Source organism: Solenopsis invicta, chromosome 12, assembly GCF_016802725.1.
Source record: "Solenopsis invicta isolate M01_SB chromosome 12, UNIL_Sinv_3.0, whole genome shotgun sequence".
NCBI classification, from domain to species: Eukaryota; Metazoa; Arthropoda; class Insecta; order Hymenoptera; family Formicidae; genus Solenopsis; species Solenopsis invicta.
In genome coordinates, this window is record NC_052675.1 from 7,687,289 (window position 1) to 7,702,149 (window position 14,861).

At 38.8% G+C, this 14,861-nt stretch overlaps 1 protein-coding gene across 1 annotated transcript in view; it reads right to left on the reverse strand.

Moving 5' to 3' along the window:
• LOC105203488 (protein tyrosine phosphatase type IVA 1) overlaps positions 1-14,697 on the reverse strand; it is a 23,908-nt gene extending 9,211 nt beyond the window's left edge. The window contains exon 1 of the mRNA XM_026140567.2: positions 14,486-14,697. The gene's annotated coding sequence lies outside the window, so the exon portion shown is untranslated. The remainder of the gene's footprint in view (positions 1-14,485) is intronic.
• Positions 14,698-14,861: the final 164 nt, after the last annotated feature.

Sequence of the window (14,861 nt, forward strand, 5' to 3'; positions counted from 1 at the left end):
GAGAACTAATAAAAAATAGTTGCAATATACTAATATATTAATTACAACTATTTTTTATTAGTTCTCTTAATCACTAACTTAGTTGCAGTAACTATAATATAGTTCGCTTAACTATAAATTATAATTCTATGAACTAAATTGGTGTGGTTGTTCCCTTATAGTTGCCGTCACTACAATTTTTTCTCTCTGTGTACGTACAAGACAATTTTGTGACGTTATAAATTTTACGAATAATTAAAACAATGCCAATGTTGATAAAAGAACAATAAGATATATGCCTAGGAGATGTTTCAATTCAAATCTCGAAAGAATAGTGCTTTGCACCTGTTGCAACGTTTTTGTATGTATAATTGTATAATGTCGGGAATGATGTCAACGAATTTATGACTCTCGCTCGCGTGATTGTTCTTTGTTTTTCGCGAAGAAACCGAAGAAAATCATAAATGATGTCGACAAAATTCTAATATTAGACTTATTATCGCGTTTCTACCGGTTGTCATCGAGAAAGCAACGCACAAAATAAATAAAATTGTCGAACACGAAAGTATTGATACGCGTATTTAAAAAAAAATTCTCAAAACTAGTGACGCAGTCGAATGCGATTTTCTTTATCATTATCATTATTATTTAGGCATGGAGATGGATGAATCTCCTACGAGGATTGACAAACACACCGATGCTTCCTTCAAACTTGTCGTCGACAAATAGATGCGTCGTGCCAAAATTTTCTCATCCGAGTAAAGCGGCATTACTCAGGTTTACCGTACAATTATACTTATTTCGAAAGCATGTGAAAACTTTATTCTATTCCGTCTTCATTCTATTAACGTATCATCGCTTTCGACAGCCGCTACGTCGCACTTATCGCAAACTTTCAGGTATACTTGATAATTGTCCCGTTTTTTTTTCTCCGAAAGAAATTTGCATCGATCAAAAATAAAAGCGATTATTCCGTAACGCTAAACTAGCAAAATGCTTACGCTATCGAAAATGTGTATCTTTTTACACGTGTGAAAAAGCTCTACGACAGCAAACAAGTTTTCATGATTTATTTAAAAATCCATGTAGTGAAAAGATAAAAAAAAAATGACGAGTGAGGAAAAAAAACGTTTAATAATATTTATTTTAGAATTATTCAGATTATTTCATTTATACGAGAGAAAAAAAATCAGTCGTACACCCAAGGACTTTGATTCTGTCCATGGGGAAATTTTCCAAACTGAGAAGTCACCACTTTCTTCATACTCGCAGTTCATGATTAATGAAACGACTAGAGCTTATTGGTCGTTACGTTAATCATGAAGTGTAAGTATGTAGAAAGATAGCGACTTCTCAGTTTGGAAAATTTCCCCATGGACAGAATCAAAGTCCTTGGGTGTCCTACATCTAGACTTACGAAGTAATTAAGCGACTCTTCAAATAACTGTACCTTATGATAAAGGATTTGATAAAAAGTCTGCAAAAGTTCGAGGTCACACGGAAGCGCGTTCCAAGATAATTAAGATCTCAGCGTAAAACAATTGGCGTATTGTCATGCGATCAAAACGATCGTTAGCAATGCATCGAAATCGCCGCGTATTATCACCAACAAGTCACATTTTAATTTGATGCGCGCGCACTTGCGCGTGCGTTCGTGCGAGGCACTTTCACCAAACTACTTTCCAAATTTACGCGACTCGAGATGGGAAATCGTATTCTTCCGTATCGTCCATGTCGTCAAAGTCACGAGATTTCAAGTTTAGTAATCGGCAACTTTGTCCTCGAGACTCGCCGTCAATTATCTTGGACTTGGACTCGCGCGCGGTCGTTGCACATACGATGGAACACGCAGCGAAAAATTGACATCCTTCGTCGGCTTACGGAGAGAACAATCGGCTCGATTCGCGAGAGCGAGAAGCGGCGGTGAGGCCCAGCGAGCAAGCGAGCGAGCGAGCGCGCGTACGCGGCTACTTGTGGTACGATACCGTGACGCTCGCGCTGACGGTCGCGTCGAATCTGGGCCAGCCGCAGCGTGGCGGCGCCGATCAAAATAGCACAGTGTCGAGACAACTTCCACCCTTCTCTCCATCGAGCGAGAGCACTCGTCATCCGATCCCCCTCCACGTATATACGTACGTACGTACGTACGTACGCACGCAAGCACCACGCATGTACGCACGCATCACATATGCTATATACATTCCACGCGTAATGTCGTCCGACTCCGTTCTCACCAGTTCTCACAACAGTAACGTTTTGCCTTTCGCGGCGTTTGCATAGTTGCTTGATGAAAATTGAGATCGCATCTTTGATTACCAAATATCGCGTAAATATCGCGTAAATATTGCGTTTCTCATCATTCGTATAATACCTATGCATCGGCGTTATTATTTGGATCGAATGGATCGAGAATCCGTCCAAATCGATTATTTTTAAGAATCGATTATATTGATCATATTAAAAATGGGAATCGATTACATTTTTTAAATAATCGATTAATCGATACAGTATTGATTATAAATTCCTTCCCGCTGCATTTTCATAAGCCCTTATCATAAAGGATGCACGCCACGTGCATCATATGAAAAGATAAATGAAAAATACCGCCGCTTTTGCAAAGCATTTATGAGCGCCACTGTATAACTGTTTTATTCTGTTTTTTTATTTTTTATTTATTCCAGAGTTATTTTGCGTGCTCACCTCATTAAATTGAAAAATAATTAAAATATACAAATTGTAATAATAAAATCGAAAAAAATTTTTGTTAAAGACGTTAAAAGTTAACTAGATCAAGAACGAGCAATAATAATCAGGTTATAAGCACAAATATATTGAATTTCAGCGTATATAACAAATGATCGCGGACATATACATTATTTTTTCGCGGAACAAGTTTCTATTTGACTGAGCCTTCATCGGCCGCTATAAAATTCTTAACAATAATAAATTCATATCCTAAACCGTTATACAAAATCAAGATTTAAAAATTAAATAAAAATTATAGAACCTAGTTACTAATTTATGATTAATTACTGTGCTGTTAGCATCATTCCTGAGTGTTACTTTCCTCCATTATTTTTTCATTGGTAACAGATGTTCTTTGTACATTTATTTCTTTATACACTAAATAGCCACCGAATAATGCCGTCTATCGTAGATGGAGTACTCCTGCCTATATCAATTGTGATAATTTTTTCTTTACTCTATTTTTTTATCTGCTTCTTTTCTCTAAGGGCGTCGTAATACATATCGGACAGTGATTAATCAAATATGTGATTCTCCTAGTACAAGATTGAGTCCGCAAACGAGAAAGGAGGAGAGGAACGAACTTGACAAATCATGACAGACTAAACACAGTAATAAGGTTTATAGTTTTTCGTGGATCATATTGAACTAAATAATAACATGTTTTCGAAACTACCGTATAGTTAGAAAGTTATTGTTTTTAAGCCTCTTTATAGTAAATCAAAATAAGATTCATTCAGATGTGCTCAGTGTCGTTATTTAAATTAATGCTAAATATTTTTCGGAGCTTTAATATAAATTATTTTAGAGATTAAAAACCTTTCGTAATAGTTTGATTCGTAATCTAAAATTGCTAGATTATCCCAATCAAACTTATGATTGTGTTGTAGCGTATGTTCCGTGATTACTGAGCATTTTGGTGCATCTCTATTGACGTTCTTTTTATGTTCACTTACTCTCGTTTTAAAACATTTTTTTATTTACACATAAAGAATACATGTATTTGTAATTTTTACAAATAATTTTTAAAAAAATTTAAAATTTTTATTTTTATATGAGATAATCTATTTTTTCTATCAGAAATAATATATCCAGTAGTAGAAAATAATCACTCTATTGGCACAGAACTGCCTAAAGTACATAAATATTTTAAAGCTATTTAAAAAATTGCTGGATGCTTAGTTTTCAAATAATTCAGAGGTTCTTTAAACAGATTAACAAAGATTAATATTCAAACATGTCAGAAAATTTCTTGTTAAAGTGATATTTTCTACATTGATTGTAAAAGATTTAAGAGAAAAACTCATCACACATGAAATACATGATGCAGCATAATACCGCTATACCAATGAGCATCCAACATAAAGTTATTCATATTCATTTACACAAGATGCTCATTGGTTCAAACAGTTCATACTACGCATATGCTTCTATTGACTATTGCGCCACGCGTAATGCGTTCTGTGGGACGTTATTCAGCCTCAATTGTAAAAAGAAACAAGATAAAAAAGAATTAAAAAATAATCGATTGCATTAAATAATCGATTATATCGATTAACTCCTCTTCCACTCATAATCGATTGCTTCCAATTATTCATCCCTGGATAATCGATATAGTCGATTATGAATCGATTAATCGCCCATCACTAGCGACAGCGGCGCCGGTGGCGGCGACGTTTCGTGACTGACGCCGCATGATCAATCAATTTCGATACCGATCGATGATCGCGTGTCAAATGGCACGTAAACAAATCGAATTTTTAAATAATTTACGAGATAAGAAATGAAAATTATACAACAGCTAATCGTTAATTAAACGATACAACGTGATTTTGGTAATCGCCACGTGTCAATTAACGGTTACAAAAATGATGAAACGTAATTATAGTCGCGATTTAGCGAAGAAACTAGCGACGCGACGGTTGCGCGTTATTGCATGGGATTGCATAAGATTGCATGGATCCTTTTGCCACGCGCAAAGTATCGGTATACCGATCCGTGATCCAGTCTTCTCTCAATTGCCATTTTTTTTTTTCTTATCATTTACCCGATACGCGGGCGTGCGCGGGGTGCAAATAATCGTCCTGCACGAGTATGAAAATGTCGCCGTCGATTGGTGACTTTCACGGTCATTTTCGCTGCACATTGAAGAGAAAACAAGATCGTTGGTGTGACGTCAAAACTCGTCGAGCCGGATAAATTACTAGGTCGTTTCAGTAGCGTACATATGTATACACGCACTGTCGCACTGGACACGCGCGCGAGTGACTCGGATGCAACTCGATGCGATCTGTTTCGGAGAATCACGGATCGATGAGAGAGTACAAAGCGCGCCTAGCAGTGAAACCTGTGGAACTTAGACCGGCGCGTCGTGTCCATCGACACGCGTTAACCCTGTTAATCGTAGTATATATACGGCGAGATAAGTCCTAGTATAAAAATATAAGGTATTCCATTACGCATTATGACGGTAGACTAGTAAAAGAACTAATCAAATATTTGCCCTTTAAATACTAGCACCAAATTCAAGTACAATATTGGTAAATATATATATATATATATATATATATATATATATATATATATATATATATATATATATGTATGTATGTATGTATATATAACGAATTAACAAACATACAATCAAAATTTATTTTTATGAAAACAATACTGGAATTCGTAAATGAAAAAATAATGGAATATAAAATGAATGATTGCAAATTAAGAATATTAATGAGAACATTATTACTGAAAAAAGAAACAAAAATGATTATTATAACTATTAAAAATGATATGAGTGGAATTTCTATCCCAATTTGATATTGAAAATCGCCTAAAAATTATAAACTATTGATTGACATAAAATTTTTAACAAATAAACGCACTTTTAAACATATATTATTTTATTTGATTTCTATTAACATTTTCTTTGTTACACATTTTAAATATTTTATTGCTTCTTTTTCTTAATAAATTATTTTCAACAATATTTTTCAACGATTTATTTATTTTTCAAAGTTTGATGTACGTTCCAGTACGTTCTAGAACGAACAAGGCACGCAATAACATCTTTTGAAAACATATTATTGGTTTTAACAAATTTGGTTTTTAACAATTTGGTTTTTAACAAACAATAATTGTTAATTTATCAAAAATTTGGAATTCTTTACTAAAAGAATTACCATAAAAATTTTTAAATTCTTGGTCCATAATTTTAGCTGCATTTAAAAATTCCGTAGATGGATACATGCAATTGTCTTCGTTCAATTAATATAACATGACAGCAGCTACGTCACGGCAGCAGCCATGTCACTTTTGACACTTGGGACAACGTTTTGATTGGTCAAAGAGCAACCGCCATGTTGTCGACTGCGCATCCTCGAGAATGGAATACCTTATATTTTTATATCATGCTAGTACCGATGATGGAACCATCACCACCACCGTCACGTGTCCTTCGAGCACGAAATGTTTTCTGAGAAATTTGATAAAAATTATTAAAGCATTATGCACGACAGTACGCGGATAATCCGACGATAACGCGTTTACTTCTTAAACCTAAATTTAGTATAAATTTAGTAAAATTGATATAAAACAACGATACGATGTTTTTTTCAGATGCGCGGTTGAAAAAAATAAAATTTTAGCAACGAAAGCAATGACGTCACTAGGAATCAATACGGCACGCGGCAGGTACGCGTGGCAGGAGGAGGCGTTATGACGTCGGTCTGATAACAGTGTGATGTCACTGTCGTCACTCGCGTAGGAGACGCACATAGTATATACGCGTGCAAATGTAACGCGTGAACGGAGACCACCGGTCGTCCCCGGTTATGCACAACGCTCCTTTACCCAAAAATGGTATCCTTCCTCACTACGTAATGTCTCAAAGTATCAAAAATCGTCTATTATGTCCCTATACGTACATTTTTCTTCTCTAGCCTCTACTATATATACATTTATGGTACCGTCGTCCGCTCCTATTTCTTCCCTATCAACATTTCTGCCCACTATCAGGACTTTTCCACAGACGACAATGAAGCGCATCAGCAGGGTTGAATGAGCGGCGAGCGAGCAAGCCCCACAGGACGACGAACCGCGCGCATATTAGGTAACGTTCATAACGGCGTTATCGCCGCTAGCAACATTTTCGCCTCTATCGGATCCGATCTTTTCCATTATACTCGCAAAGCGAAAAGGTCTATTAATTAAAAACGATCCAACACAATACGAATAGTTTCATGAAAGATAATTAATAAAAGGTTACTTAACCAAGTATTTCTGTACCGCTCCTTTCGAATAATTTGAAATACGGAGATATACGGAGGTGTATGATTACTCGCTACAGCATAATTAATAATTTGCAGTGAACTACATTGAGAGAACACTATTGTAAAATTCTATGTTGTTACACAAACGAAAGAAAATTTGCAAACTTTGTGTAATCCCAAATTGATTCAATTGGTATTCGTAACATAATATTCGCCGAACAACTGTTCCTGGTGACGTAAAAAGGCGATTTTACGGCGACTCGTCGCCGTCGAAAGGTGCGGCGCGGCTAATGAAAGCGGTCGCGGCACGAGCGGTCGGTCTCAGGTGTACGTTAAAATCGATATTTCAAGTAGGTCAGTAGGCTACCAGGCGAAGGATGATAACAGACCACTCGGATTAAGAAGCGCTACTATCCATGATACTAAAGGAAATGATATGCGATTGTAAATATGAGTAATGTACCGGAAACGATGTACCGTCTCCGACAGGTACGTGCGCGCGCGCGCGCACGGGCGCGTACACATTTTTATAAATTACACGTATTTATAAATTAAAAAAATGCCTTACTAGTAAAATATTAATTAGTGAAAAAACAAAGCGCGTCTTCATCCATGTGCGCGCGCGTGCGGCAAAGTGTGCGTGAATTTAAAATTTATTAATACGATGAGAGACGAAAAAGGGAGAGCCAAGACATAAAGAGAAGCCTTCTTTTTTTGTACATCCATATATGGGCTCCCCTCTAAAATCCCAGCTGGTCCCACTAGGCGCAGTGGCCCCGTAGACATTGGCGATCGTTATCCAAGGTCAGTGACATCGGTCGTCCACCCTAGCGTCTCGTCTGGCGTCTCGAATATCTTTTTTCTCCGTCGAGAGCGATGCTCCTGCGGAGGCTTATAACATTCGTCGTCCTTTCGAAACCGGCTCGGGACGAGACATTCGATCCGCTTACCGCTTAAAAACTCTCCGACAACCCTCTTGCGAGATACTATTTTTAAGCGAACGACCGACAGACGTCATTCACGCGACGCAGCTTCGTCTGTTGTGCGTTCGTGTTGTGTGGAAACTATCCCCACGTTTTACGGAATTTTTTATTCCGCGTTACGCGATGCTCGATTTTTTTAAAATAAACGTAAATACGTAAGCGCCTGACGTAAATTGGCATTGTGAGATGTTTCCCTTTCTTTTGCATCACGTTGCACGATTGTGTGTCTGGTTCTTGGAAATTTCGTTCGATCGTTACTTTTAACTCGCTAGCGCGATTCGTTTAAATCAATCGCTGAAAAACGTACGCGAGGGAGCGATTTATCCGTCAACGTTTCGTCGTCTACTCACATCTAATTACATTTTGCAACAACGCAATTGTTAATAATTGTCAATTTTCTCGAATTTGCCCGAATTCTTGGGTTCTCAGTGATACTAGAACTTTCTCGAAAATACACTGATTGAATTGATTTAAAATAGCAAAATCTGCACGCGGCGAATCTGATCCTTACGGAAGCACGTTCGATCGCCCGGCACCTTGTATAAAATGATACGATATACGCGTGCGACGATGGTGGTCTATTTTCGACGACGACGACGACGTTCTTTGTTTTGCTCCGCGAGTGTGTTTTGTCTCGTGTTGCGACGAGAGCGAGGTAGGAGAGTGAAGTGAGAAAGAAGGGTTACATGCGCGTCTTACGGTGCGTTCGTGTGCCGAGGGCACTTAATCCACGAGCTGAATAAGCTCCTTATCGTCTACGGCCCAATCGTCTACGGCCCAAGTTTAAAACACAATGTTACATAAATTCCAATACAAAACGGCATACACCACACGTTTGGGTCGCACCACACGTTTCGGTCCCTTTACGAATACATGGTGGTTACGTCCAATTTCTATTTTTTCATTTCTTTCTTTGAAAAAAAAAAGAAAAAAAAAGATTCGAATTGGATGCGTGCAATCTGTATGGAAGATTCAAGTTCTTGGATGAAGAGGGGATAACTGATCGAGACAAGCATTCCCTCTTCCGCTGCGTTAAAAACGTTTACAAGAATATTTGGATCTATACGGAGCTTTTTTTACTCCGATTTTTATTATACTCGGTTTTTGTTATTCGTAAACTGGGTGCGCTTTTTACAGAAAATCGGGAAATCAGTGACTCTATTACGGATCGACATTAAACTCGTGAGAGACGAAACGAACATTACTTTTTGACGATTTGCCTCGATTTGCCTAATTTGCCTAATAAAAATTGAAACGTCCGTGTCGTTAGGTGCGCGCGTGCGAGTGCGACACGATCGAGAGGAACGAATAGAAGCGAAGAATGCAAAGATGCGCGAAAAGGTAGAACATAGGGAGACAGTCGTTGGTAGTAGCGTGGCTACGGCCCTGCGCCCCATGGTCTTACCGTCCTCGCCTCGAGCCACACGTATCGCTCGCAACCGGTCTAGCCGAGATAGTAATTCTATCCAACACGTGGCGCGCGACGGCGGAAAGAAAGAGGAACGTCTCGGAATAATCTTGCGGGAAACGCCTGGGTCACGGCTGTGTGGAGGGTGGTCGGAGGCTTCTGAAAAGGTGACACCGACCAGAAAAGAGCTAGCGCTATTGCCGCCTACCGCTTCTTCGCCTTCGCTGCAGTCGACGCCGTTGTCGTCATCGTCGTTGTCGTCGTCGAATTACTCGACGTATCATTTGACTTAGCGCGTGCTTCTAGTATCCGATTCGTATGGACGAAACAAAACACTATTGAATGTTCCGACCTACATTGCGGAACAAACGGATTTAGTACTAACCGTGAAAAAATATTTTTTAAGAGTGAAAATTAACAAAATTTTTCAAGAATTACTCGTCGTTTCTTCTAACTTTGTAAATAAACATTTTTACGTATACATATACAGCTTTTACATATGATTAACATACGATATGTACGTAAAAAAAAGGGACGCTAATAGCGCACACGAGACGGAAGATATGAGACGTAAAGCTAATTACATTGAATGATATTATTGCAATTATGTCACGCGCAATATGCCACTTGTGCCACTCCTAGCTTCCTGTCCAGAGTATTCACTATTATGTAACGTAATGCAATTTACATAACAGGAAACGAAACTCTAGATCTAACTTTACGATTCCTAGACGTTGTTGCTATCGTTTTTTTTTCCAAATGTAACGTTGATTGAAATTTTCAACATTTTCTTAAATTAGATTGAGATTATATGAAGGGAATAGAGTTGTTTTAATTGCCCGAAAAAATTGCGACTATCACTATCAGTTTACTGTACGATAATTGCGACAATAATTATGAATAAAATGCGAATGAATAAAACGCTACTCCTATGGAATCAGAAAATTAAGCAAACTACCCCATCTTTTCAACACTCAGGTTGGCTGAATATCTACCAGCGTTTCGTGGCACATCTCTGTTGTATGATCCATAGAGTACTCCATTCAAATACACCGATATACCTCTGGGAATCATTACAGCTTAATACACACTCAATTAACAACAAAAAAAAAAAGAGGGTACAGCAGAAAAATTGTAAAAATTTGGACGAAACTTCAAACACTTGTATCTCAGTAAATAATTATAATGCAAAGGTGTTTAAAAAAGGAAAATAAAGTTTGAAGTCTGTACGTTGATAAACTTTCAATGCCGATCAAGTATCATCAATAATCATCTACAAACACGATGAACAATAGGCATTGGAATGAAAAACAAAAAGCATTTGGAAGACTCATCGATCGATCGCAGACTTTCTAATACTCGCTTCAATTTCAAGGACTTCATTGCACCTTAATAGAATAAAAATTAAAATAATCGGTGAGAAACACGGTCGAAAACAGCAACGATTCTCGATCGCTCGACTTATTGCTAGATTGCGGTCAGATTCACGCTCAAAGCGCTATTGGTATCATTCTATCTTTATCGTTCGTTATGCGTAAACAAGGATATAGAATGACGCCAATAGCGCTTTGAACGCGAATCGGACCGCGGCCTTACATTAGATCAATCATGCCCGACTGTTTATTTAACGTAAGCAATTTATCACGTAATCGATTTTACGAGTTACAATCAAATTTAATATGTATTACAGTACACAGATGAAGTGCGATAGCACGTAATTTGAGGAGACACGCAAATTAAACGCGCACGTGGTCACGTAAGACGAGATGACAGAGAGATAACGAGTCTTTATTCGGGAAAACTAAGCCGGAGGGTTCTCTGAATCTGCGACAGCATGAGCAACAATATTCCAGGCAGAGCATATGTTTATATAATATTTGCATAATATTTCTATAATGTACGTAAACTATTCGCGTCAAAGTTTCGACCTTCCCAATCTGTATCTAGATATTATACAACGTAATAAAAAATGTAAATAAAAAAATATTTGTGATTTGCAAAAAATTATATCACATAGAAACTCTAATTTATACAGAAGTATGCTTACTATCAGCCTTATTTTCTTCAATGGGACAAAACTAAAAATTACATAAGAAAAATAAAAGTTATATGTCATTATATATATTTGAATTAAAATTAGAATTATAGATATAAAATTATCACGTAGAATCGTTCACCATCTTACCCACAGTCACCGTGTTCATTTATTTATTAAATATGTTTCAATATGAAAAAATGAAAAATAAATACGTTATTGTATAAGTTTTTAACCATACAATATTGCAATTTTATAGAGAAAAGAAAAATCTTTACTGTCATTCCTTATGAACAGACATGAAAAAGTTATATATAGGTGCTTCCAAAATACATTTCTTATATTATTCATTCTTGTAGATAAATAAAACTATCATAGATTATTTATTATCATCTAAAGTCTCTAATGAATTATGCATCGGTTTGTCATTTATTACTAACTTGAAAAAATTAACAATTCATCATCTTACCCCCCTCTTTCCCCCAAGTTTAACTGTAGAATCATAAATATTAAAATAAAATGTATGCATAGGCCGTTTTATTAAATTTATAGTTTCTACACATATAAAATAAAATATAAAACTGTCTTGTGAAAAAACACATTGCTTCTATAAAAGTATGAATGAGTACATGGACATTTAAAAAGCTTCTAAAAACAATAAATAAATAATTTAAAAGTTCATACGTAGTAAATTTGATAGAATTTTTTTCATCCAATTGACTCTGATTAGCAAATTTAAGCCCGCCAACATACACATGTATAATCGTAACACAAGAGTAATATAATGGCAAAATCATACTATGTATACTCAAACAATTTTCTTTTCATTGTCGATAAACATGCTATCGAGTAACCATACTGCAGAGAAAATTTATTAACGATTCGTCGACGTTTTTTCTCCTTAACCTAAGAATAGTTACACCTAGGGTGATTTTTACACCTCCCAAGCAAAAAAATTAAACACGTGGCAATTTTTTTTAACTGACCTAGAATCTGTACTCATCATTCATTCGAATATTTCCAGATCCAATTTGTACAATAGAAACCAGTCACGAATGTTCATAGTGTCGATCTGTTGAAACTTACTAAGATGCAGAAATCATCTCAGGTGATCATTTACGCAAAAAAAAAGAAAAGAAAAGAAAACTCGAGCTGACTATTCTCGGGTTAAACACAAACGGAAGGTTTATCGATTACAATCCCTCTGGTTGAATACGATCAAGGATTTGTTCACGTAATTGATAAGACGTTGACGATAACAACTGCGATTCACATCTATTGGACCGATTGACGCGAAACACAAGAATAAAACATGGCTGAAGCTTACGAACGATAATCGGCCCGTTCGTTCTCAGTCGTAGCGTGCACGCGCGTGCTCGTTTGTTTCGCTGTAGACGCCTCTTCGTGCTCTGCTCCGCTCCGCTCCGCTTTCGGGACGGGATGCGTCGCGTCGAGCCGAGTCGCGCTGCGCTGCGCTGCGCTGCGCTGCGCTGCGCTATGCTGCGCTGCGCTGCGCTGCGCTGCGCCACGCTACGTTATGCTACGTTGCGCCGCACCACGCTACACTACGCCATGCCACGCCGCGTTCTATCGGATGACGTCAATCCATTTTCCCGTTTTTCTAAGAAATCCAGTCGATACGGAATATACGGAGTAATCGAGCGAAAAAATTGTGGATGAAACTTATCAAATGATGAGGGACGCGTTTCCAAGTAATCCACTAACCGCCAACTTTTTTTTACTCGATTTATAAGAGCGATTGATCAAGTTAGCAAACCGATCGAGATTTTCTACAGAAATGAAGCATACCAAAAAGAAAACGCAAGTACATATCGATAAAATGATTTCAAGATTTTCGATAAGCGTTGGTCCTCCAGTTCGGAGTAATCTCACTTTCAAAATCTTGTTATTATCTATATGTTGCACGCCGATCCTCATTTCAATTGTGTTCCATTCGTGAGAGATTTTGAATATTTGCACGTATACTTAAAATACTTCGAAATCGTACGGTTTCATTCGAGGAAAAGAGAGAGAGGGAGAGAGAGAGAGAGGGGGGGGGAGGAAGAGAAAGAGACGTTTGATGTACTTGAAACCAAAGTGATTCAAATCCTCTCGAGATAGGTCGTGGTCAAGAACGAACGCGATTGCGATTTCGCATTTGCTCGCCAACATTGTTAGGCGATGACTCATCCACCAGCCGTTTAATACGATCGAAAGGGTTAACTTTGCGATTTGCGTGGATGGCGCGAAGATAAATCGTCAAGTAGCTCGGCGAATTGAGCTTTACACTGACGTCAGTCAGTTGGCGATATCGGCTATGTCGAAAATGTGAGCAACAATGTGACGGCAACAATGTGACGCGGTCGATTATAAACTTTGCTGTTGCGCCACGCGTTTTAACATGGTTCTCTTTCTAAACACACGATTTTATCTCACTTTTTATCGGATACACGCTACATGGGACAATCGTGTCGTGAAGCGAATCGCGATATAATTGGTCGATCGAAAGCGTGCATTCGAGCCACGTCAAATCGAGATCCATTCGATCTGCAGTCGAACTCGAACGCTCGCCAAGTTATTCTTGCTCCAAAGCTGGAAAAAGAGAAGCGTCACTCGAGGGGGGCGGGGAGGGGGTACGATCGCGAAGAACTACGGGAATTTCCTCTCATATCGTGTCGGAAAGCTATAGTCATCCACTCGCGCCACGCGCCAAAGAAGCGTCGAGAACGTGATGACTCGGTAACAACGGCGTGGCGCGGAGGTGGAGCAACGAGACGCTAGGGTTCGTCGGCCGCGCCGCACCGCACCACGCCACGCTACGCCACGCCACGCCGCGCACGTCCATGGAACACACACGCGCGCACACATGCACACATACACACACACACACTCACTTGCGCGCGCGTAGCAACGAGTGAACGGGGCGCGTACGCGTCCAAGACTCGCGTTCGAGCCGCGGAATTGCAAACGCGACGCGATCGACTTTTCGTTCGCACACGACAAACGCGTCGTTTCTCCAAGCCGCGGTCTCGACGACGCAACGGCAACGAGTCTTCGCACTCACCTGAATCGCCATACACATTGAATATGGAAGCTACGGTAGGGCGTTCGTTAGCGAAAACGCGACTCCGTAGGCGACAGAAAACACGCCAAACACTCGCCACACACGCACGTCCGTACGCTGAAGAAGCCCGTGAACAACTGACTGTTCCGAGACGGACGGATCAACGGCGAGAAACGCGTTTAGGAAATGGCGGAAATGGCAGAAACGATGCTTCCTTCGGCGCTTCGCTCGCTAGTGGACGGTCCAATTGAGAACTATAAAAACGCGCGAAACTCAAACTCGCGCGCAACACCAAACAGAGAATTCTATTACCATATAACACACTTCCTGACAGAGTGAGAGAGAGAGAGAGAGAGAGAGAGAGAAAAAAACTTTA